Below are 26,597 nucleotides of genomic sequence, written 5' to 3' on the forward strand. Positions count from 1 at the left end.
GGGATTAACAACCATGTGCTGGAACGAGTCATAAGTAGTGGTAGAAGAACAAAAGCTATTGCATTGATTTTTGCTTTCGCTATTGTTATTTTTTTTTTTATTTGAAGTTATTTTATTATGGTGTTAAAGACCTTTAGTTTCAGCAACATCTGCTAAAAATTGCTCATGGACATCAATAAAGGATATGACAATTTTTTAACTCAATTTCTTTGTGTGGTTTGTTCTCACCCAAAGAGAATACTTGTAATCAATTGTTGTAGTACACGATTCTTTGACTGGGACCTATCATCTTGTTTGGATTTAAAGAAAGACAAATTTCCTATTTCTCTTCTTTCTTTTTTATCTATTCACCTCAAAGGGAGTGAATAGATAGTCTTCTTGAATTTAGCTCAATGTATGCCAATCTTTAGTTTCTATATATTCTTTTATTAGGATATATAGAATAAATAAAAACAAAAAAAATCACTTAAAAATACAAGCAATTACATAGAAAATCACTTACAAAGCCTCCCAAAGACTCCCAAAGACTTTGATATAAGAACCACAAGGTCAACTACCATAAATTTAAAATCCACTAAATTTGAAGGATAAGTACATAAAGTTATCTAATGATTGTACCTAATTTCATGTCCACGATGCAAACGTATCATTTTCCTTATTGGACTCCTCGACACCTTGAGAGGATGTGATCTTCTATCTCAAACTCAACAAACAAATTTAAAATGTTTTGAAACATTTTTTTTTACTAAACACAAAGAATAATGACTTTAAGCTTAGGGGGGTGATCTTTGAAAACTCTCAAATGATATTTTACCAAAAAAAAAAAAAGAGTTAGGATGGAAAGATTTTCCTTTTTAAACTAAAAGATATTTGAAAGACAAATTCAATTTATAGACTTAATAAATAGAAAAGGAATTCTAATCATAATTGGTAATTTGATTACCATGACAAAAGACAAATTCTCAAAAGACAAAAAAACAGTATTAAAAAAAACCCTTCTTGTTGATTCCAATTGAGGAACACAAAGAGGGATGAGTTAACAAAATTCTAAAAAAAAAAAAAAAAAATTCTAAATAGTAATTTTATTTTATTTATTTTTAAAATTTTTAGGTAAAAATTTACTGAACTCTAACTAAAATAATGAATTTATAGACTTAATAAATAGAAAAGGAATTCTAATCATAATTGGTAATAGGAAAGTGTCATATAATTGCTTATTTGACTACTCTGTTCTGTAATAATTTTTTTTTATTGAAAAAAATCATTTTCTAACATTAAAAGCGTGTTTTTCAAATTTCTCTACAATAAAAAAAAACCTTTTATATATACTACCTTATTTTTAATCAATTTTTTTTTATTTATATATTATTTTTTTAAACATTCACAAAAAAAAAACAAATGAAAAAAAATAACAACAATTAAAACTTTTCCTCAAAAATACCCTATTTTCAAAAATCTATTTTTGAAACAATTAACACAGACATGTTTTCATTTTCATTTTTTTTTTTGTTATTGGAAGCAAAAATTAATTTTTGAAAAAGTGAACCAAATCTTAATTTCTTTAGAAATAGCAACCACTCAAATATTTAGCCTTTTAACAAATAATAGTAGGAACAAATTTCACCACATATTATAAGCAACCACTCAAAAAAGTACTCAAATATTTTGCATTTCATATAAAAAAATATAATAAATTATTAAAATAAGGACCGAGGAATGCAACAACAACGATGAGAAGAGTCAATACAATGTACGTGAAAAAAAGGAAATTTAAAAAAGTCAAACTAAAACTTTAAGCCCCAAAACAACTCCAACATATCCACACTCAGTATTACCAAGTAGGGCCATTTGCAAAACACCGGACCCTTTTTTTCATATTAACATCCAAAACCCACAACATCACCCCACATACCAAGTAGATCCGTTATTCAATGGTGATGGTGCCCACTCGGATTTTCTAGAGATTTTGGTGAATGAATTCGACCATGGATGGTCCAACACAAGTTTACTTCCTTCCAAATTTTATTGTCTCTTTATAAAATAGACTTGCTCATTTATGATTGAGATTTAGTTTTGCTCAATTCAATGCATCCTCCAATTTTCTTAACTATTAAAATAATTAAATTATAAAATAAGTAAGCCTTATTATATAATAAGTCTGACTTAAAAGATGTTTAATAAATAAATATAATGATTATTTTGGATTCATTGATTGTTTAGAGCTCTTATAGTTTTATTGGAATTTACTAAATAATGTCACGCCACTCCGATTTAAGGGATGAAATTTTTAGAAATTAATATAAGGTTGGGTCTAGAAATCGATAGAAAGAGAAGATGTAAATTGCCATATTAGGGGAATTTAAAATTATTGATAAGTGAAGAATCAAGTATTATGATAAGGCGGAGGAATGATTTTCATATGATAAAGTGATTAGCTGGTTATATACCTCTCGTCTAAGGAATTTGTGGTTTAAGTTTAGTTGAATCACATCATATAACTATCAATGTTTTTTTTTTTTTTTTATTTACTTTTTCAATCTTCGAAAGGACATTTGACATATCAAGCATCATTTGGACCTAATTTTTATATAAATGAAATATTCTGTGGTTTTATATAAATGAAATATTGGCATTGAAAAATTGTCAAAAATTTAAGAGTTATCCTAACTCAAATCACATTTTAATTAAAAATATATATTTCTATTATTCTTAATTATTGTTAATTAAGAATCAAAATAATTAATAATATGATTCTTACAATAGGTGTGATTGAAAAACAAATTATTTGCAATTTTCTTTTCATCTAGACACTAATTTTTGTGTTGTATATAAAAGAACTCAGTTCCCTAGTTATATCCAAATTCTTTTATCACCATGATATTAATTTTATTGTACAATGAAAGATTAAGGAAAAACTACGTTATGCCTCACTAATTTGAAAAAAAAAATTAAAAATTTTATAAATTAGTTTTATCTTCATCCATTTAAATATATTTTAAAACACATACATTTCTCATAAGTTAAATAATTATTTCCTAAAATTACCATTTTATCTGTTACATCAATAATATCAATAAACAAATAAACATGTAGATGTTTAATTGCAAAGAACCAATCTCCCTTTTAGTTATGGTGTTGTGAGACGAATTTATGACTTTTTTTTTCTCTTTATAAACAAACATTCTTAAGAATATTGAACAATTATAAAATAAGAAATTTTAAAAATTAAAAATACAATTAAAACCAAATAAATAAATTATTGACTCATATTATATTTTTCTTTCTTGATATCTATATTTTTAACCGGAGTCAATATTTTATTTTTTTATTTTTAACTTTTAAGTTCTAATTTTTTTTTATTTTATTATTGATGTCCACCTACAAAAATTTTATTCAATTTATTAAAAAAGATAGGAAGATGAAATGATTTATATAATATATAATATAAAATTATTATTAATTACAAGATTAGAAGGAATTTTATTTATTGTAGAACATTTTTCACAATGATTCGTACCCCATATTATATTATAATTTTTTTTAATATACTTATTTGTAAGATGCTTTTATTAACTCAAAGTGATAAATTATTATTATTTTTTATAATTTTATTTCAAGAAATAATTATTTGATTTTTGAAAAATTACAACGATCTTCACGTGAAAGTCTTAAGAATGTTTCACGTGAAAGTCTTAGTTATATACATGTTTAAATTAGTGCAGAAGGACCAACTTTTCCCAACGATCTTCACGTGAAAGCCTTAGTCACTGTTTGGTGGCTGATTGGATACTGAGAATTATTAAGGGAATAAGCTACAATTTTCGTATTTCTAAGAGAAATAAAAACATATTTTAAATATTTAATTTTTAATAAACGTGGTTTAAATATGATAGATGACCTTGAATTAATTGAATCCATGCTACTGGGAATCTGGGATTGATATTCAATAATTGTAATGAACCATTTCCCATCCTATAAATACCGAACATTGCAAGCCATCTGATTCATATATTGAGTGCTCGAGTGAGTTACACATGGCCTTAATTCTCGCAACCAGCAACGGGTCTTCTCCAGCCCCAGTTGCTAATCCAGAGACTAATCGCTGGACTGCAAATTATCAGCCTAGCATTTGGGCCAATAGTTTCATCGTGAGCAACATTCCTGATAATGAGGTAATTTTCTGATCATATATGCAGTTTACATAACAAGATATAAAGATTTTCTCACTTTTTGTTCTTGCAATTTATTGATACAGAAAACGAGATAGAACAAGCATTACAAAGCATTACAAAGCACCTATGATAACTATCATGGCATTGATGACATAAATGATGATCTCTATGATGTTGCACTTCGATTTCGACTATATTTCGTGTAGTAAGCCTCATCAATATCATGTATAAGTTGCTTGAATATCATCTAGCAAAGCTCACATATAACATTCTATGTTTTGGTGATGATTGCAGATATATTCAAGAGGTACAAAGATGAAAAGGGGAGGTTCAGGAAGTCTTTGATCAATGATCCATATGGCCTACTAGGCTTGTATGAAGCTGCACATCTCAGGGTGTGGGAAGAAGATATACTAGATGAAGCACTTGCTTTCACCACCACTCACCTTAAGTCTATTGTAGAACATTTAGAATACCCTCTTGCAGCACAAGTAACTCATGCCCTAGAGCGGCCCATTAGGAAAGGCTTGGAGAGGCTAGAGGCAAGGCCTTTCATGTCTATCTACCAAGATGAAGCTTCACATAGTAAAGCTTTACTGAAGTTTGGAAAGTTAGATTTCAACCTACTGCAGTCACTGTATAAGAAAGAGCTGAGTAATATCTCGAGATTAGTTCTCAAATCATTCTTGCACTTAAATTCAAACTAACAGTTTACCAGGTCTTTTATGTGGATTAATGTATTTTCTCAGGTGGTGGAAAGACCTAGATTTCTCTTCAAAGCTACCTTTTGCCAGAGATCGATTGGTAGAAGGGTACTTTTGGATAGCAACATGTTGTTTTGAGCCCGAGTATTCATATGCTAGAAGAATACAGACCAAATTACATGCTCTGATAACAACTATGGATGATATATTTGATGCATATGGAACATTTGAAGAACTGGAGCTCTTTACAGAGGCAATCGGGAGGTTTGATATATGCTAGATTCAAATTAACCACAACCAATGAATTGATTTTGATATTTGAACTTTAAAAGGGAACTTGGTACTTGATTTTCAGGTGGGATATTAACAGCATACATCAGCTTCCTGAATACATGAAACCATGCTATCAGGCAGTCTTAGATGTCTACAAAGAACTAAAAGTGATAATATGATGTAAAGCACTACCAAACCGAGAGAGAAACTAGTAGGAAACATTATATGTCTCTCCCATATTATTACAATAGTTTTTATTCACGCAAAAGCCCAAACCATTAGGGGCGGCTAAGGTATGAATTGGACCTTTTTTCTTTTCTTCTTTCCTTCCATAGTGATTTCTTTGTACACATCTAAGAGTGCCGCATAGCAGAGTTTCATGTATTCTGGAAGCTGATCTATGCTGTTAATATCCCACCTGAAAATAAAATAATGATCCTTGATTTAAGTATATATAAATACATCTATTATACACAATCAAGGTTGGTAATGTGCAAGGAGCAAACCTCTCAATGGCTTCTATGAAGAGCTCGAGTTCTTCAGATGTGCCATATGCATCATGGATATCATCTAGAATGGATGTCATGGCAATTACTTTGGTTAGAATTCGTCTACCCCGTAAGTATTGAGGCTCAAAATACACCCCAAGCATCCAAAAGTAGCATTCAACCAATCTGTTTCGTGCAAAAGGTAACTTTGTAGCAAAGTCTAATTCTTTCCACCACCTAAAAGACATTAATATGATCAGCATACAGGAAAGTGATAACAATGGCCAAGTACATGTGGGGTGATCTAAAAACCAACCTTGCAAGATTGCTTAGCTCTTCCTTGTGCAGTGATAAATTTTAGTTGTTGGGAAGTGTTACCAGCTGTATTCATTAGCTGCTTCTCTTTGCAAGCACGTGTTACCTATGGCAACCAAATAATTTTACTAAACAACACATCAAGAAAAACAACTTTCGAATATACAGGTATTTAACACAGATTTTCGTTCAATTACCTGGTCCTCGGGAGTGTAGGATAAGAACTGGTCACTCCAAATGTTAGCGTGATACTTGACCACTGGACGATTTTCCAGTTCAGGACATTGGCCTAGAGGGCTTGCTAAGACTTGACCCGACATGTTAAATTTTTTGGAATGTTAGTAGAACACTTCTTTGAAAACTGACTTGGAAAGTATGAGTGCATAAGCTTGGGAAGCTCCATTTCATTTATAGGGCTGCAATGGCCTCCAGAAGCTGTATGTTGTTGAATATAATGTATGAAAGAGATTGATGACATGAAAGAGAAACCCCTTGCTTAAATTCACGCAAAAGCCCAAACCGTTAGGGGCGGCTAAGGTATGAATTGGACCTTTTTTCTTTTCTTTTTTCCTTTTTTTTAATGGACCCAATTTTGAGTCTCTTGTCCTTAGGATATCCAAACCAATATCAATCCGTGGGTATTTAATTCAAACAACGTGCTAAGTTGATTGGGAAAATGGACTAAGTCTGTTCAACGAATGCGGTAGATTTCCTTGCCAAAAAGGTGTGTTAAGTTCGAATTTCTTCCACAATTCTTTTTAATTTTTGAACTTAATTTGAATTTCTTCCACAGTTCTTTTTAAAATTAGAAATTAAGTTGAATTTCTTCCACAATTCTTTTTAAATTTGGAAATTAAATTGATTTTATTTCACAATTCTTTTTTAAAATTAGAAATTGAGTTGAATTTCTTCCACAATTCTTTTTAAATTTGGAAATTAAATTGATTTTATTTCACAATTCTATTTTATATTAGAAATTAAGTTGAATTTCTTCCACAATTCTTTTTAAAATTGGAAATTAAGTTGAGTTTCTTCCATGATTCTTTTCAAATCTATAAAAATCTTCTATCTCTAATTCCTAATCATGAAAACGATGTGCATGCGAAAGTTCTATTACAAATATATATAAACACTACAGGAATAATGTCTTATAGCAGTGGCTAGTGATCCTCACTAAAGGTCAGAAATGGTGTGGCTGCAAATTATGGTTGCACACCCAACTGACCGCCACATGGTGTAGCAAAAGGTGGTGCAACTATTTCTTATAGTTGCAGTTGTGAAGGTGACCATAATGTCACAGACTTAGTCATTCACTAAGCTTGTGCGGCACTTAGGCAAGTCAAGATGCTTGATCTTACTAAGTCAACCTTGCTCTCAATGCTTAGCTTGCTAGGCTAAGACGCTCATGACTCGAAAGCTTAAGAAGCTTAGTAGGCAACTCTTTAAAGAATGGAAGCTCTTATTAACTCAAGGAAGCTTTTACAAGTGCTTGGAAGCTCACTTGCTTGGTGCCTTGGCCAAATGAGGCCCTCACCTATTTATAGGCACCAATGGAAACTCTCTGGAACCTTGGAGGGTTCCTTACAACTCAAGTATATTCTAGAATGTCCTACATCATTCTAGGTACAAGCCTATGTACAAGGATATACAAGAGACCTCTGGAATTCTCTAGAAGGTTGTGGACTCCTCTCACGTCTTCCACCATAGTGTAGAGTTGTGTGGATTTCTTTAGGCATCTTTAAAACCTTCAACACTTTTCCCACTCTAAGAGTCTCCAAAAGCTTCCTGGCTCTATATAAGCCCATGGGGAGGCTCATTTGAATCAACTTGTGACACTCTCTCCCACCTAAGCCGCATACGTTCTCATCGCGCCTTCTGCCCGGAACAGCTCAATTTGCTCCTAGAACTGCCATAGGGCATTTGCTGGCTCCCAGCTAGCCTCGCTCTCTGGTAGTCCCTTCCATTTCACTAAGTATTCCGTTGTAGGAGGTACTCCTCGTCTCCTGATGACCCGGTCTGCAATGATGTGTTCCACCTCCTTGTCATAGGAGGTCACAACTGCTGTAGGTGCCCTCTTAGACAACCCTCAGCTCGAATCATCATTGTCTTCGTGATAGGGTTTCAAGTAACTTACGTGGAAGACGGGATGAATCTTCAACTTTGGTGGTAGCTCAACTCTATAGGACACCTTGCCAACCTTCCCAAGTATGGGGAATGGTCCTTCATACCTCCTCACAAGGCCCTTATGTATCGGCCTAAGGGATTTGAATTGTTGAGGAAAGAGCTTGACAAGAACCATGTCTCCGACCCTGTACTTCGTGTGACGTCAGTTCTTGGTAGTCCACTTCTTCATTTTCTTAGCGGCCTTGTCCAAGTATGAGCATGCTATGTTAGCTTGCTCGTGCCACCCTTTCGCGAACTTGAAAGTTGCTAGGCTTCTCCCCTCATAGCCTATCATTAGAGTGTGAGGAGTTAACTATTGCTGCCCTATGGCTAGCTCGAACGGGCTCTTATTGGTTGCCTCACTCCTCTACAGGTTGTACGAGAACTGGGCTATGTCTAGCAGCTTAACCCAATCCTTCTGGTTGGCACTCATGAAGTGCCTTAGGTAGAGCTCCAGTAAGGCGTTCACCCTCTCTATTTGCCCGTCCATCTATGGGTGAAAGCTTGTGGAGAAGTGAAGCACTGAACCCATAAGCTTGAAGAGTTCTGTCCAAAACTTCCCAATGAAGTGCGGATCACGATCACTGATGATGAACTTAGGCAACCCCCAATACTTGACTACGTGCTTTAGGAATAGCCTCGTCGTCTCTTCCGCGGTGCAGTCAGTCGAGGCTGCTATGAAGGTTGCATACTTAGAGAACCTATCCACTACCACTATGTTAGAGTCGTTGTCCTCCGACTTGGGTAGTCCGATGATGAAGTCCATGGTGACGTTGTCCCATGGGCACTCTGTTAAAGGTAATGGCTCCAACAGGCCTCTAGGTTGTCGTTGCTCCACCTTGTCTTGTTGGCACATAAGACAAGTCCTCACATAGGCCTCAACCTCATCCCGTATCTAAGGCTAGTAGTAAGCCGACTCGAGTAGTGCCCTCATGCATCGTTGCCTAGGGTGCCCAACCCACTTGGTGTCATGGCACTCCTTTATCAGATTCCGCCTTATGTTCCCCCACTTAGGCATGTAGAGTCGTCTCCCCTTGGTGTAGAGTAGGTCGTCTTCCACCCAAAACCGCTTAGTCTTCTCTTCATGAACCAGGGCGATGAGACTCTTAGCCACTGGATCATGTTGCATTCCCTCCCTTAGAAGATCCATTATGTCTCCTTGGGGTTGACTCGTCATGGACACTAGCTCCGCTTTGTGGCTTAGGGCGTTGGCCACATGATTAGCACTTCCTGGCTTATACTCCAGTGTATAGTCGAACTCGGCCAAGAAGTCTTGCCACCTAACTTGTTTAGGACTTAGCTTCTTCTGTGTCTGGAAGTAGCTAGTGGCAACGTTATCGGTCTTCACTAGGAAGTGAGACCCTAGAAGATAATGCCTCCAGGTGCGCAAGTAGTGGACTATGGTGGTCATCTCTTTTTCTTGCACCATATAGCGCCTCTCTGTGTCATTCAGCTTGTGACTCTCGAAAGCTATCGGATGCCTATCTTGCATAAGGACTCCCTCTCTAGCAAAGTCTAAGGCATCTGTGTGTACCTCAAAACCCTTGGTGTGGTCGGGTAGTGCCAACACCAGCTCCTCAGTCACAACCTTCTTTAAATCCTCAAAGGCTTGTTGGCATCTTTTGTCCCATTCCCATGCCTTATTCTTCTTAAGAAGATCCGTGAGTGGAGCTGCCCTTACCGAATAACCCTTTATGAACCACCGGTAGTAATTAACTAAACCAAGGAAAGACCTGAGTTGTGGTACCTTAGTTAGTGGATCCCATTCCTAGATGGCTTTCACCTTGCTATCATCCATCATCAGCTTGCCATCCTTGATGCGATGCCCTAGGAAGCTCATTTCTTCCTTAGCAAATGAGCATTTTTCCTTCTTTACGTATAGCTCGTTCTGCCTCAAGATCTTAAAGACCTTCCTCAAGTGCTCTACGTGCTCCTTTAGGGTGTTATTGTGGATGACTATGTCATCCAAGTACACCACCACAAACTTGTCTAAGTATGGGTGGAAAATCTTGTTCATAAGGGTGCAGAACGTCGTATGGGCATTGGTGAGTCCGAAAGGCATCACTAGGAATTCGTATGAGCTGTACCTGGTCACACATGTGGTCTTTGGCACGTCCCCCTCCGCAATCCTGACTTGGTAGTAGCCCGACCTTAAGTCTAGCTTTGTGAAGTATCTTGCCCTTCCAAGTTGATCGAATAACTCAGCAATGAACGGGATAGGGTACTTGTTCTTTACCGTCATCTTGTTGAGTGCTCGGTAGTCGATACACATCCGTAGGGATCCATCATGCTTCTTCTGAAACAAGACCGGCGTGCCATAGGAAGCCTTGGATGGTTGGATGAACCCCGCATCTAGTAACTCCTTAAGTTGTTTCCTTAGCTCCTCCAACTCAGGTGGTGCCATCCTATATGGCCCCATAGCAGGGGGCTTGGCTCCCGGCTCCAACTCAATCTTGTGATCTTTCTCTCTCCTAGAAGGAAGTCTCTTAGGCAACTCGAGTGGCATCACGTCCCTGAACTCATCAAGGACCCCCTCGATTTTCTCAGGCATGGGTTCTCTCGAACCATCATCCCTTTCTTCCTTCAGGGTAGCGAGGTAGGTCACCTCTTTCCTCTTTAACTATTTCTTAACTTGCATAGCTAATAGCATATGGGTCTTGAGCATACCTTCGGTGACCGTAGGGACCATGCATGATTTCTCCTCCTCTAAGATAGCCATTGAGCGTAGGAAAGGTAGTGGCACGGCCTTGACCTTTTGTAGGAAGTCCATCCCTAGTACCATCTTGAAGTCGTCCATGGGTGCCACTGTAAAATCGACCCTTCCTTCCCATGAGTCGATGTGCATAGTCACCCCGCGAGCTACTCCATGTGATGGCTTGGTAGCTGAATTAACTGCCTTGAGCCATCCTCCTTCCTTGGATGCTCGGAGCTCCATCCTTCTTGCCTTATCCTCCGATACAAAGTTATAAGTGACATCAGTGTCCACCAGGGCCTTGGTGGCTTTCCCATTCACAAGGGCCTTTACATACATTAACCTTTTGCTTTGAGGTGTCTTAGGCATCGGCTTGGCCTTAAGGGCATTTAGGAGCTGCAACGATCCCACTTTAGCATCGCCTTCTTGCTCTTTTTCCTCGATCATAGCATTTAGAGCCTTCCTCTTAGGGCAGTCCTGTGCCCAGTGTGGACCATCACATAGGAAGCAATTGGTCCTGGGCGTGAACTCCTTCCATTTATCCTTACCTTTGCCATCCTTGCCACTAGGGCCTTTGCTTGATCCTTCCTTAGAAGTGTGGCCTCGTGATCCCTTGTCTCCCCCACCTTTGGCCTGGTTACCCTTGGATGGTGGCTTTGGCTTGGAAGAGTCTCCCCTTCTATAATCTACCAAGGACTCTGCTATCGCCATGGCCGTGGCTAGGTCTTGGACACCACATCTCCTCAACTCTTGCTCGGCCCAGCTTTGCAAGTTGTCCATGAAGTTAAATAGTAGCTCCTCTTCGGCCATGTTGGGTATCTCAAGTATAAGCGTAGAGAACTCCTTGACATACTCATGGATCAAGCCCGTGTGCTTGAGACGCTTCATACTCTTCCTGGCTAGGTAAGCCACATCTTCGGGATAAAATTACCTTTTGATTTATCTCTTAAAGGCATCCCATGTGTCTATGGTGCACGCCCCTTTCTCTATGTCGGCAAACTGTCGATGCCACCATAGAGTAGCATTATCGGTGAGGTAGAGGTTCATGGTGCGTACCTTAGTGGCTTCATCCGTCAATGCAATGGCCTCAAAGTAACGCTCCATGTGCCATAAGAAGTTATCTAGCTCCTTAGCATCCTTCTTGCCACTGAACATGTGTGGCTTGGGCACCTCCACCCTTGGCGCCTCATGAGTGGCATGACTCGTGCTGATACCGCAATCTTGTAGATGGCCAGCTCTTGAAGAATCTCTTGGTCTCGGGTCTCCATACACACAACCAAGGCCTCCATCCTTGACTCCACACTAGTGAACATGCTCATGACCTTGTCTTAGGAGGACATGAACTTCTCATGTGACACCGGCTGAACTTGTGAGCCTAGCACCCCCTCGCGAAGGTCTTGGATCTACTCCCTTATATCCTTTAAGCCCTTCTCCATGCCTTGCTCAATCAAGTCCACCCCTTCCCGGGTGTCCGCCATGGCTAGATCCACCTTGGCTAACCTTGCCTCTATGTTGGCTAAGGCGTCACGAGACTTATCCTTCCTACCTCTGCCCCGTGCAGTATGCTCCATCTCCTTTCCATGGGTTTGCTCGCTAGTCTCCTCCACGTTAGAGCCCGACATGTTTCCTTCACTATGCCCGCTTCGTAATCTAGCTCTGATACCACTTGTCATGGACTTAGTCATTCACTAAGCTCGTGCGACACTTAGGCAAGTCAAGATGCTTGATCTTGCTAAGTCAGCCTTGCTCCCAATGCTTAGCTCGCTAGGCTAAGACGCTCATAACTTGAAAGCTTAAGAAGCTTAGTAGGCAACTCTTTAAAAAATGGAAGCTCTTATTAACTCAAGGAAGCTTTTACAAGTGCTTGGAAGCTCACTTGCTTGGTGCCTTGGCCAAATGAGGCCCTCACCTATTTATAGGCACCAATGGAACTCTCTAGAACCTTGGAGGGTTCCTTACAACTCAAGTATATTCTAGAATGTCCTACATCATTCTAGGTACAAGCCTATATACAAGGATATACAAGAGACCTCTGGAATTCTCTAGAAGGCTGTGGACTTCTCTCACGTCTTCCACCATAGTGTAGAGTTGTGTAGATTTCTCTAGGCATCTATAGAACCTTCCACACTCTTCCCACTCTAGGAGTCTCCAGAAGCTTCCTGGCTCTATATAAGCCAATGGGGAGGCTCATTTGAAGCTTGTGACAGTAAGCACAAGTTAAAGTAATAGAAGGAACCACAGGTAAAGTGCAACAAAAGTCAAAGCGATAATAGCAGCCACAGTAAAGTGCAGCGAATGGTTCCTACAACGAGTTTAAGTCCAAAATAATCCATTTGTTGAAAAAAAATGGTAAGAATAGTATCCATTTCAAAATATTTATCAAACTAATCTTTTGTATCCACGTAAGCATCCACATGAGTTTTTTTTAGTGTAAAAAACCATTGTTGGTGACTTTGATTTTAAAAGTTACAGAAATATCCTTAAAACCACAATTACAAACTGTGGTTTTACAATTTCCCTTAAAACCACAGTTAGTAACTGTGGTTTTAAAATTTACATAAATATCATTAAAACCACGGTTACAAACTATGGTATTACAATTTCCCTTAAAACCACAGTTACTAACTATGGTTTTACAATTATTTTTAATCCACGTCTATTTTAATAGTGTTGTGATTTTAATATTATTTTTAAAATATTTTTTATCAAAATAACCATAAAACCACAGTTAGTAACTGTGGTTTTAAAAATATTATAAAAACCACAGTCACAGACTATGGTTGTACAATTTTTTTTAAAACTATAGTCACGGATTGTGGTTTTACAATTTTCACAAATATTTTTAAGGGGAACTCATGTAACTATAACTAAAAAAAGTATGAGATTTTAGAACTTTGGTTTTCACAAATTTTTTTGTTACGATTGTTTTAAAATTATATATATGTGTGTGTATAAATATATATATATATATATATATATATATATATATATATATATATATATATATATATATATATATATATTATCTTTATTTTTTTCATATTTTCCTTGAAATTTTGAGAAAATAATTTGGTCTACATGCTGTGGACCCTCGCTCGATCCACTCGGATGGCGCAACTCGTTATCTCTTTTTTTAAAAAGTAATGTGGAATGGAATGGAAAAGTGGTTTTCGAGTTTTGAAAAATCTGTCCCTGATGATGAACGGTTTTGTTTGGAGTCGCCATTTACTTCTTATTTTTTATTTTTTAAATGGGAAAAATTAAGTAAGAATAAAAACCCCTGATGACTCTAGTATGGAAAAAGTGGTCTACGAAACTTGAGTCTGGGTCCGGGGATCAGGTTACCTATCGGGAAGGTACCTCATGTGAGGTAGCACCCCTCTAAGCCCGGAACTTGGTCTTTACTATTGAATTGGGCATGTGGGAGTATATGGGTCAAGGATCAAATAGCCTCTTAGGCTAATGATAGACAACATGAATCACATAAACCTACTCGATATCTAGCATCCATCAGCACTCAATAAATCCACAAATGGCGTACCTGAGTCCCTAGCCAAGCGCTGCAATGAGGGGTTAGTCAACACATGGCAAGCATTTTTTTAAACAAACATCAAAATGTGCCCAAGCCAAACATTCACAATAAACCCCCCCGACCTTCCTAGCCAATAATACCCTTAACTCATAGGTGGACCCACATTAATTCAAACCAAATATGGATTCAGACCCTAAAGGTGGCCTACAAGTGCCTTGGAGCCTAAGTGCCCAAACCATAACAAAAATGGGGGTCAAAACACGCTAAAACTGGAACTACCTAGCAGAATCGGTTGAACTAGTTCCCAACTGGCTCAACCGGTTGAGAAAAAATCTGAAACTTTACCAGAATATTCCTCAGAGAATAAGGAATCCAACAAAATAAACAACACTCAATTCCAAGCCTGGATGAGGGAGAATCGGCCAAAACAATGCGATATGTTCCATAAAAGGCCAAACCCGAGTCACCCAAAATGCATTGTTTTCTTTAAAATTCGCCACTTAAGCCAATGCTTTAGTAGATGCAATTTTTCCATAACCCTTTAGCATGCATGCCTAAAAGGGCAAGGACACAAATGAAAGGGCCTACTTCCCAAACAAATTAACCGTATTTCCTACAATCAAAGGAAATGAACACCATGTCCCCTCCATTGCCAAATCTAGGACCAACGAGGCCCCAATGGCTGAATGATGAGCACAGTGGCTCAGCCAATATGCCATAACCTCTAATCCTAATTGAAAAATCGAAATGGTCTACCCCAAATTCCAAACAAAACAGTACAAAGAGACTTTTTCTCAAATCAAAACTAAAGGGAATGGTTCCCTAAACTAAAGGTGCAAGCCTCTTTTTGGTATTTTGGAACCTAGCATGAAAGCTCAATGGAAACCCAAAAGAAAATTGACTGCTCTTCCAAACCTGAAACCAATAATGCAGCAAGGACCTTACTTGAATGCCACAAGCAGAATGCAAATTCCACCCTCACTATGCAACCAAACAATGGAGTCCTTACCCCAAACATACATGCAACCAAGATCCCAAAGAATGCCATTTAATGAGCACAAAATCCTTGCCTTCATAAGCAATCAGATATGACCAAAGATTTAAACAATTGCCTTATAAGCCATTAGGACTATTAATTCTCTTTCCACATTCAAGCTTAAAACAAATGAATGCATCAAATAGTCAACCAATGGCCCATTTTTATTTGCAAACTACTAAAATCAAGGCCTTAGGGGCCAATATAAAAAAAAAAAAAAAAAAAAAAAAAAAAAAAAAAAAAAAAACTAAATTGGGACAGCCTTTGAAACCTAATCAATGATCAGTTAGCCAAGAAAACCACACACAAGTAACAACAGAAGAAAATAATAGCAGAAAAAAATAAATAAATAATAAAGGAAAAAATAGAGGATCTCCAGTAGCAACCAATTCACACAAGAGATCACTTTAATTCTAAAACCCAGAACTTTACCCACAAATGGGCACCAAAACCCCAAAGGTCCTCTAGATGCAATGACAAGGGGAACCACGAAGGCCTTATGAAGAAAGCAAAACAAACCTAAATTGAGGGCTAAAGAACCCTCATTCCAAACCTGAATCCGAGCACCAGAGACCTTTGCTTACTCAAAGCAAATCAAAACTGGTTGCTTATGAAAGAAATACTTGCTTTGTTCACAAAACAAATCACACCATACATGGGAGCTTAGGCATGCAATAACAAAAATGCAAGGATCCCAGCCTTATCTTTCATATACCTTCAATGACCATTTCAAATGCTAAAAAAATAGCAGACTCACTCTTAGTTGAATCAGACATGCATAGTCTCAAACAACTTACAAACTTGACCCAAAGACTAATCAGCAAAGGCCCTCATTTTCTTGTCTAAACAGATTATTGCAACAAACCTAAAAAAAAATGAGAATATAAAATAGCATAAAGCAAGATCAAAGATTTACCTATGCATGCGTTGAAGATGCCGAGGTAGAAATGAAGTCATTGGGGTAGCAAACGTCCAAGTTCCGCTTCTAGAAATCAAGACCTTCCCCTTCAATAGCACGAACAAGAAACTACTCCCTCTACAACTAGAAAATCTCTCAAAACCTCCGTCTCCTTCACTCTTTCCTCTGTTTCTTTTTTTTTTTTAATTTTTTTTTCCTCTCTTCTTTATTTTCCTTTCTCTCCCAACACACAGAACTTTCTCAGGTCCAAAACTCTTCCCCCACTCTTTTTTTTTTTTTTTTTATGCTCTCACTCTCTTCTCCTTTGGCTTTCACCGTTTTGATAGAGTTTCTTCCTAGAATCCAAAGAGAAGTCTCCCCTCTTCTTCCCCTTTTTTGGCTTTTATATCAGACCCCTTTGTTTCTCCAGCTTCCATTCATTTTCCCATGCATTCAGCTCTGGAAAACAGCCCTTCAACCTCGAAACCACACTCCCCAATAACTCTCCTCACCAATTCTCCATGCAAGCTAACTCCTTTAAGTTTTCAGCTTGCTTCACCACCAAGGATCCATATAGATTCATGGTGTGCTGCAAGAAACCCAAACCATGTCCCAAAATGGATCCACAATATATCCCAAGGCCGATCTGGAGCTTATGGGCCCAAGCCATGTAGGAATTGGGCTTTAAAATCATCAAAACCAATGCTCCATACAAGCTAGCTCGATGAACCGGTTGAACTGGATGCCAACCAATCGAACTGGTTGAAAAAAATTATGAAATTTCGATAGAAGGTTCCCTAAAGAATAAGGAGTCCATGAAAAAAAATGGTGCACCATTCCAAGGTCGGATGAGGGAGATATGGCCAAAACAAGCCCGAGTGCTTCGAATTCGGACTTGCTCCCATGAATTCTGCCTAAACTGAAACTCTGGGGACAGGTCGATCCAGTTGAGAAAAATTATGAAATTTTGAAATAATTTTCCCTGAATAATAAGGAGTCCATGAAAAAAAACGGTGTGCAATTCCAAGGTCAGATGAGGGAGATATGGCCAAAACAAGCCCAAGTGCTCCGAGTTCGGACTTGCTCCCATGCATTCTGCCTAAACTGAAACTTTGGGGACCGATCGAGCCGGTTGAGAACAATTATGAAATTTTGATAGAATTTTTCCTGAAGAATAAGGAGTCCATGAAAAAAATGGTGCACAATTCTGAGTTTGGATGAGGGAGATATAGCCAAAACAAGCCCGAGTGCTCCGAATTCGGACTTGCTCCCATGCATTCTGCCTAAACTGAAACTCTGTGGACCAGTTGAGCTGGTTGAAAAAAATTATGAAATTTTGATAGAATTTTACCTGAAGAATAAGGAGTCCATGAAAAAAATGGTACACAATTCTGAGTTCAGATGAGAGAGATATGGTCAAAATAGGCCCAAGTGCTCTGAGCTCAGACGCACTCCGATAAACTCCAACTGAGCTAAAACTTCAGGATGGTCCCACTTCCTTCCTATGGCATGATGCCAACAACTAGGAAAATGGCTGCGATGGCACTCCAAAATGAACCATATCGCACCACAATGAACCACATATGAACCTAAACAAGGCTAAAAAAAATCGACTAAGCCCAAAATGAGGCCCTAGTGGTGCCATATGAAAACATGGGTGCATGTGACACTCATAGGATAAATGCAAGTGTCAAGGGACAAAATTGAGGGTCTACACATGCATTCCCATAAAAATTTATATATTTATGGTAATTAAAATATTTATTTGTTTTATGAATATTTTCACATATGAACTAAAGAAAATTATTTATTCATATTATTTTTAAATTTTAAAATAACTAAAGAAATTGTTTATATTATTTTAAAAATTTATATTTTCATATGAAAATTAATGCCAATGATTATGATTTTAGGTTATTTCTTATTAAGTATGATTTGAACTTATGTCTTGGTTAAAATGTATAATTTTTTAATTATATGAAAGAAAAATAGGTAATGGTTGTAATAATTTGTTTAGTTAGAATTTCTTTCATTTAGACTTTAGGATGCATTTGAGTTTTATTTGTTTAAATTATCAAGGAAACAAGTGAATAACATAACATCACTAATTTGAATTAACACTTTATATAACCTTAAATGTATAAACCAAAGTATTATAGTTCTACAAACATGAAAAAAGATCTCAATGTATCCCACATGATGGAATCTTTCTTTTTCGTTGTGAACATTTATGGTAGATGACCATATTTGTTGTATCCATCTGTGCTATCTGAAAAGTCTCCATCTCTATAGACTGTGACACGTCATCTATATGAGCTGTCGAGTTAGATGAAACTGATGGAGGTAGAACTCGACGTACATGTGGAGCTCGATGTCCTCTAGGTACCCATACATGTAATCGTGCGGCATGAGCCATCCCCTGAAGAAAATGTAGAGGTGCAATGGACTCTGTAACAGGTGGAGGTGCAATAGACTTTCTAACAGGTGGGGGTGCAATAGACTTTGTAATAGGTGGATGTGCATCCAATGATATAGATGGCTGAACAGGGGTAAGGGTAGATGGTATGGTAGTCTCGGGTTGAGATGAATGGGCTGGTATGGATACATCAGGGGGAGAGAGTGGTGACTCTAATGATGTAGATGGCTGAAATAGAGGAAAGGTAGATGTGATTGCTGGATGTGAGGGTTGTACCAAAGTAGATGCCAAAAGTACATGTCGGTGACCAGCTCAACGACCACCTCTCCTCCGATCTCTAATGGGTTGTACTCTAACAGGCGTAATCAATTATGGTGGTCTCATGGATGGCCTTGAAGATGTGGATGGCTCATGTGTTGAGTGTACGCGATGGTCCTTTGCTATAGCACCTAAAACATCAATAGCAATTCGGCGAGTTTCTTCCAAATCATTTGAAATAACCATCTATGATACAACGGTGATCTGTATAAGAAAATTAAAACATGAGGCATTTGCACATAATTTAAGTTTAACATTCATTAAAAAATGGCTTTGTATCTCAAATGGTCTCACTAATAACTTAGTGGCAAAAGTTGTACTATGGAACCTCATATGATCTCTATGCAAAACAAGTGTGATCAGGCGTTGCATGATATGTCGATACCACTGCATATATGGATCATAAAAAGCCATGGTAGTAATAGCAAGTGGTGCTATCGCAATACGCTTAGAACTAGTAGCCCAAAGAGAAATATACTGACCATGGAATGTCACCCAATCATACTGATGTCATCCTCGCCTATCCACTAAATGTAGCTCCATATCTATCAAACAAGGTGGAGGTATCCTTTGTTGCATACGAAACTAGCGTAAAACTCATTCTGGTCTATGCCACTCGATAATATCAAAGCAAATTAGAGGTGACATAGTTCGCCAAATTTCTTCATCAGCCTGACATATAGTCGGAAGATGTGCAATCAAATCTACTGTATATGGTTCCCATAATACCTGCAATTTTTTAAAAAATATTAATTAGTCACATTGGTGCAAAATATTGCAAAGGTAATCTTATGCATCTACACTTTACCAGATCCTGTGTCTGGGCATCCAATTGATCTCGATAGAATGTCAACACATGTGGTGATGGGTTATGAGACCAAGACAGGGGTACTCTCCACCTGTGGCCCAATGGATCGACTGGGAGTGCGTCATCTAGCAATAGATGATCATGTAAACCATCAACTACATCATCATGTACATGTGGGACTACTATAGGCACTAGAAGACGACCGAAATCAAGTCGACCCACATGAAGTCTTTCTCATGACCACAACTACAAAATCAGATAGCATTATCAAAATTAGACAACTTACAACAATAATGTGAGTCAATTAATTAGAATAGATAGTGTGATAGGTTCAGAAATCTCTGTGGCACTATCCAAACTCACACGACATAGCTCCCTATATAGGTATGCCAACACTGCACTGCCCTAACTATAGTAAGAAATCTCAGTGAAGTCTCTCAACAGTGGAAGGTAACATAACTATACATTTGTGCTAGTCTTGTCTGCGAACAATGCTCTACCCAATAGTGCTAATATGAAAGCACGTGCATAACATTAAAAAATAATATCATTGACCCCTGTTGGTGGATATGAGAACTGCTCATGCAACCATCGTGCTAATATAGCTGACCCTCTAATATGAGCTGGAGATGGGACGATACCTAAAAGCTCTTAACATAGTAGTAAGCAATCTATGTCACATGTGCCAGTGATAAGAGGCCCATGAATACGTAATCCTAGAATCATGGCTACATCCCTGTAAAGTAACAGTCATCTCTCTAATAGGTAAATGAAATGTGTGTGTCTCGGGCCGTCATCGCTCAACACGACTCGTGATCAATGGCCAATTTAGTGAAATGTGTTCAACATGATATACACCATAAAATCCAGACTGCATCACATATCGCCGAATACGAGGGTCCATCTCCCACTCTCGCATGAATGTCCGTAAACGTTGTTGACATGTCAATACCTGATTAAGCTACAAAAGATACCATTTCGATTAAATAAGAACTTAATTAAGGTTTGTGATTATGTTTTTCTATACATCTATATTTATATATACATATATATACCTGACTAGAATCCACTAATTGAGACCTGTGTCTGTCCTATAGCACTAATATAGAGCGATCTAATGGATTTGGATCGAATCTGCCCTCTTTATGCTCCATTACTATACTGTCATAATAAACTAATGTTAATATTATAATTTAAACAATTTCGACAAAGACCTTATAAAAAAATGTATTCTCCAAAATACAAAGAACCTGATTAATCAAAATATTCATTTGCAACCAATATCAATATCCAAGTACAATAATTAAAAAAAATATTGTCAAACACTAATGTTCACATCCAAATTTTAAAAATTTCGCCAGAGTATCCCTTATAAATAAGGTATTCTCCAAAATACAAACAACCTGATTAATCAAAATATTCATCTATAACTAATATCAATATCCAAGTACAATAATGAAAAAAAATGTAATAATATAATGTTCGCATCCAAATATTAAAAATTTCGACAGAGTCTCCCCTATACATAAGGTATTCTCCAAAATACAAACAACTTGATTAATCAAAATATTCATATTACAATTTTGAAATTAACAGCAAAGTCTCTCTTATAACATAGGTATTGTCCAAAATACAAACAACATAATATCAACATCCAAAGCCTAGCACCCATCATGAAGGCCCAACACCCATGTTCTTATTTGGACAAGAACGATGATTGTGACCACTTTGTTTGCACAAACCACATGTAACCGAGGTTTTACCTTCTCTAACATTCATTTCATTGTGCAAACGAGTAGATTTAGGTCGTCCATCTGACACACGTTTCATTGAATCTGCAGGCACAATAACTGGACCAACATGTGGTGCCCACTCATACTCATTGTGTATGGGGTTAAACAATGGTCCCCAAGTGCTAAAGTACGATTGCATAGTATAATAATGTTGAACAAATGATCTAAAATCAATTGAACGAAAATGACATGCTGCTAGAATATGACTACATGGGAATCCATAGATGAGTGTTTTGCCACATGTGCATCCATGCTCACATAGGTTAACACGATATGTTCGCCCACCAGATGATGTCTTTTTACTACCCTTACTGGCCTCCACATGAAACGGTCCTTGGAAGTGGTCATACAAAACAACCTCATGAGAACTTGCCTTAACAACATTTGCATTAATCTTAGCATTAACATAAGGAGTGTATTGTTCACCTAAAGTAAGTCGACTAGCACCATGTTCTCTTCTTAGAGCAAAGTAACTATTAACTCGATAGAATGTCAATTGAACAAATGTGGTGATAGGAAAACTTCGTGCCCCTTTAAGCACACTATTGAACACTTCAGACATGTTCGTAGTCATTATGCCATATCGTCGACCTCCATCATGTGATAGTGCCCATTTCTCAAAGAGAATAGCCTCCAACCAGCTGAGTACGTCTTGATTAATTCTCCCAATTGTCTCCATATGCATGTTGAATTTTTCTACCTTAGTTTCTAAGACGGCTTTGCATAAAATTTGTTTCAAGCATTTGTCCTTAAAGCAAGTCATAAAGTTGCTAGCAAGATGGCACATACAAATTCGATGAAATGCATTTGGCTCAGACCAACCAAGATAAACATCAGCAAACACAGCCACAATGCCCGGATGACGATCAGAGATAACACAAAGACCCTTTCGTTGAGTTACTCGATTTCTAATATGCAAAAACCCATCCCCAACTATCAACATTTTCAACCTCAATTAATGCAAAAACAAGAGGAAACAATTGATTATTTTCGTCACAGCCCATGGTAATCATTAGAGTGCCCTTATACTTCCCATACAACTGTGTACCATCAATAGTTAGCATAGGACGACAATGCTTGAAGCCCTCTATGGAAGGATGAAATGCCCAAAAGACTCGCTAAAATACCTCTTCATCTCGCATATTACCTGGAAATGTTTTAGAAATTACAACACATCCTGGATTGGCTTACTCTAAGGCACCAAAAAATATGGCAGTTTAGTGTCTGATTTATAGAAATCACCAAACAAATTAGTTAATGCTTTATGATTGCCTTTTGAAGCCTTAGTTTATGAGATATGGTACCCGAATCTTTCTACAACACTTGCTTGAATGGCAACCACTGAAAGTGTGAATTGTGTCTTAATCATTCCCTCTATATGGGCGACTATCAGGTTTGAGTCTAACTGATGATGATCTTGGTTCATTCAAGGATTGACACATGTGTGTGGGCCACTATATTTGTTGATCTCAAATAAAAAAATGTCCCTTTAACAACTGTAGAACGAAGTCTCCAAGGACATTGAGATTGTTAAGCTTTCTTGCATCTTAGGACTAACAATTTCTTTGTGGATGACAAAACGATATACTCTTAGTGCGAATTAATAGAGTACATCTTTACAACATGTTCCAAATCTCCTTTGGAATTAAATATTTTTCCAACTATGAACTCTCCAATTGGATGAGTGTTTCCCCATGGGGTCTATTCACTTGACACAACATGACCAATGTTTTCAACATTTTCAAACTGTGGTGATGGTGCCAAATGATATTGCATTGGAGATAGTTCAATTGGATCATCTAAATCCTCTATATCTGGATTGTTTGACAAGTTACATCCTTCTCCATCCACAACCACATATTTCATTTGTTCTCTTTCAATTGCCTCACAAACAGCTAAAAAAAGCGAGCTACCTTCCCTTTCTTGATTATCATCATTATGAACATCCTCGGCTCCTACACTATCATCATCACATTGTCTTCGTTCTTCGTCTTCCTCATCCTCTTCTGATCTATGCTCAAAAGTAAATGGATTTTGAACATTACTAGTACCATCATTTTCGCCAAGTAACAAAGGTATGCAATTACCAATTGGTGAATTCATTTGTAAGTCAATAGGTACTTGTTCAACAAACAACTCAACTTCATCCATCCCAAATCTGTTATGCATTTCTAACATTCTAGCTACACCATTATCATTCTTTATTGGGCAAGGTTGGAATTTATTCCCTTTTTTCATAAGATACTTACAACTAAGAATTAATCGAAAATGTTCTTTATTGATGTCAGTGACCAAGTATATCATTTCCAACAGTTGTTCATATGTTGTCCCAAGAGGCACATCAAATGGTTCAACCACAACTCTGTCTCCAACATAATCAACATCAGTTTGTCATTTTCCCATTACAAAAGCAAACTATTGCCACCGACAAATTAGACATAGTTTACCTATAGAAGAAGCCAAAAAAAATCAAATCAATTTCATTTTAAACCACAAAATTACACAATAGAAAACATTAGTAATAACATCAATTTGTAATGAAATAACAAATAACAATAATAGGGTATGTTATTAACAATAATCAAATAACAAATAACACCTTAATATCCAAATAACTCAATGTTTTTTATTAATAATATTTTCTTATTATTTATTACCATTAAAATTGAATAAAAGGTTGTTATTTTTCCATTAACAATTAAAATGTTGTTGTTTAATCTACCCAAATTAAGTGGAATTTTTTTTTAAATTTGTTCAAAATTTGATTTTATATAAGTTTCAAAAATGGATGTAATGTGTACATATTCAACATAATTAATAGTTACGACTATAAATATTTTAATATTTTCCATTAAAATAATTAAAAAAGAGAAAGCGGAATAGACATATTAATACACTTTTGCTTATGTTTGGTTAAATTTTAATTTTTTTTAATTTAATTAAATTTTTACAATTTATAATTTAATAAGTTAAATTTTAAGTAAAAACTAATATGTTCTATATATTAAATTTTTTTTAGTGTTATTTATATATATATATAACTATTGAATTCTTGAAATATCTTATAATCTTTAGGAGTCTATCTCCATCCTATAGATTTTTCCCTCTATGACCTAAAATATTTATAAAAATATTCTAAATAACTTTCCTTATTCTATGAGGAAATATGATATCACAATAATAAATTAACTTAGAAAATACTTTATACAATATTCTTTACAAAAAGGAATTTATACTAATTGAGAATTTGATACACTTTCTAATATATGATACAATTCAAAAGCTAACCAATAATTACAAGCAATTTTCATGGTTTGGAGATCCAGCCTAGGTTCTACATGTCTTTTTACAATTTTATAAAGTTCTCAGCATTTCTAGAGGTGATATTAAATGTTCCACATGCCATTAAATGATTCGAGTTCTAGGAGCCCTAGAGTTTGGTCATGATTCGAGTTCTAGGAGCCCTGTATTGGGGAAGGGATTGTTATATGCACAATAGTATTAGCTTTAGAAAAATAATGATTGAAAAATGACAATCAAATCTCCTTGATCTTAATAAAAAAAAAATTAAAATATATAATAAAAAGTATATATTTTTTTAGAGGAGAAAAAGAAAGAAAAATAAATTTAATAATCACTTCCAATTTTATAAAGTTAATAAATTATGAAAACAAATTTTAAAATAAGTTGAGAAACTTAAGCATTTGTAATGATGGTTTCTCGGTAAATCTAGTCGGCTTTTGGTACAAGAAACAATGGTCAAAATCTAAGGAAGGCTTTTTGTGCAAGAACCACAAAAAGCCCAAGCCTGCCTTTGGAAGACATTCCTAACAAAGAGCAATGACTTGGCCCCATTATGGCTCACAGCTTATTAATAATAATGTTATAGGAGTGTTGCCCAAATTTAAACCTTTATCATGTGGGTCCTCTCTAGTACAATCCAATGGGTTCACAGTTCATTATTAAAAGCTTCAAAACAAATCATATGATGATAGAGCAAGCATTGAAGAATTTGATTTTCAATGCAACTGTGCTATTACTATTGAGAGGTAAGAATTGGGAGGTACTATGGTTAACATTGTCATATTTGGAATGATTTTGTTGGATTTGAGAAGTAATTTGGTTATATTTGGAAGATAATTTGGTCCAATTTTATAAAGTTCTTAACATTTTAGTAATGGTTTTACATGTCATTAATGAAAGTTTTATAAAAATAACATTAATAATAACATTTTTAAAATATAATTTTCATTTTCTTAAAAGGAAGGACTAAGTGGTTTTTTAGATTTTTTTTGCAAATATTTAACATTTTCATACAATATAATTCCAAAGTCCATTTTTAAGACTTATTACCAATTTAATAAATTTAAAATACTTGAAAAAAATAAATTAAAATATACCCAATAAGGTCATTTTTAAAACATGTTTTGTTGAGTTAATAAAAAATGTTTTTTTTATAACGATTAAAACAAAAACATGTTTAGAAGATGGCTTTTTTTTAAAAAAAAAATTAAATTAAATGTTTTCTTCATAACTCTTCTCCATTTATAGAAAAAGATATAAATAAAAAAAATTCAATAAAATATAATAATAAAGGGTGATGGATTTGAATGGGAAATAAAATTATATTTTTAGTTTTTATTTTATTTTAAATTTTGGTCATATATATATATATATATATATATATATTTTAATTATAATAAATAAGAAGATAAAATATTTTAATAATAAACAAGTAAATATCATACAAAATGAGGATTAACAATAATTTTTAAACAAGTGGATTATGATTAATTTTTAACTTTTTTTTAACAAAGGAAAATAAACAAGTGGATTGTGATTAATTTTTAATTTTTTATTAAAAAAAGGAAAATAAAAAATGATTAAAAAAATAATTTTTATATTAAAAAATGCATACAATTTCAAAATTTTAAAATTATAAAAATTAATTGAAAAATGATTACCAAATATCCCTCAAAGTTGAAGTTG

General features: G+C 35.9%; 1 pseudogene; it reads left to right on the plus strand.

Annotated features, from left to right (window-relative positions):
• The first annotated feature begins 4,034 nt into the window (after positions 1-4,034).
• On the plus strand, positions 4,035-5,427 carry LOC117907644 (annotated as a pseudogene).
• The last annotated feature ends 21,170 nt before the right edge of the window (positions 5,428-26,597 follow it).

Source organism: Vitis riparia, chromosome 18 (genome assembly GCF_004353265.1).
Source record: "Vitis riparia cultivar Riparia Gloire de Montpellier isolate 1030 chromosome 18, EGFV_Vit.rip_1.0, whole genome shotgun sequence".
Taxonomy (NCBI): domain Eukaryota; kingdom Viridiplantae; phylum Streptophyta; class Magnoliopsida; order Vitales; family Vitaceae; genus Vitis; species Vitis riparia.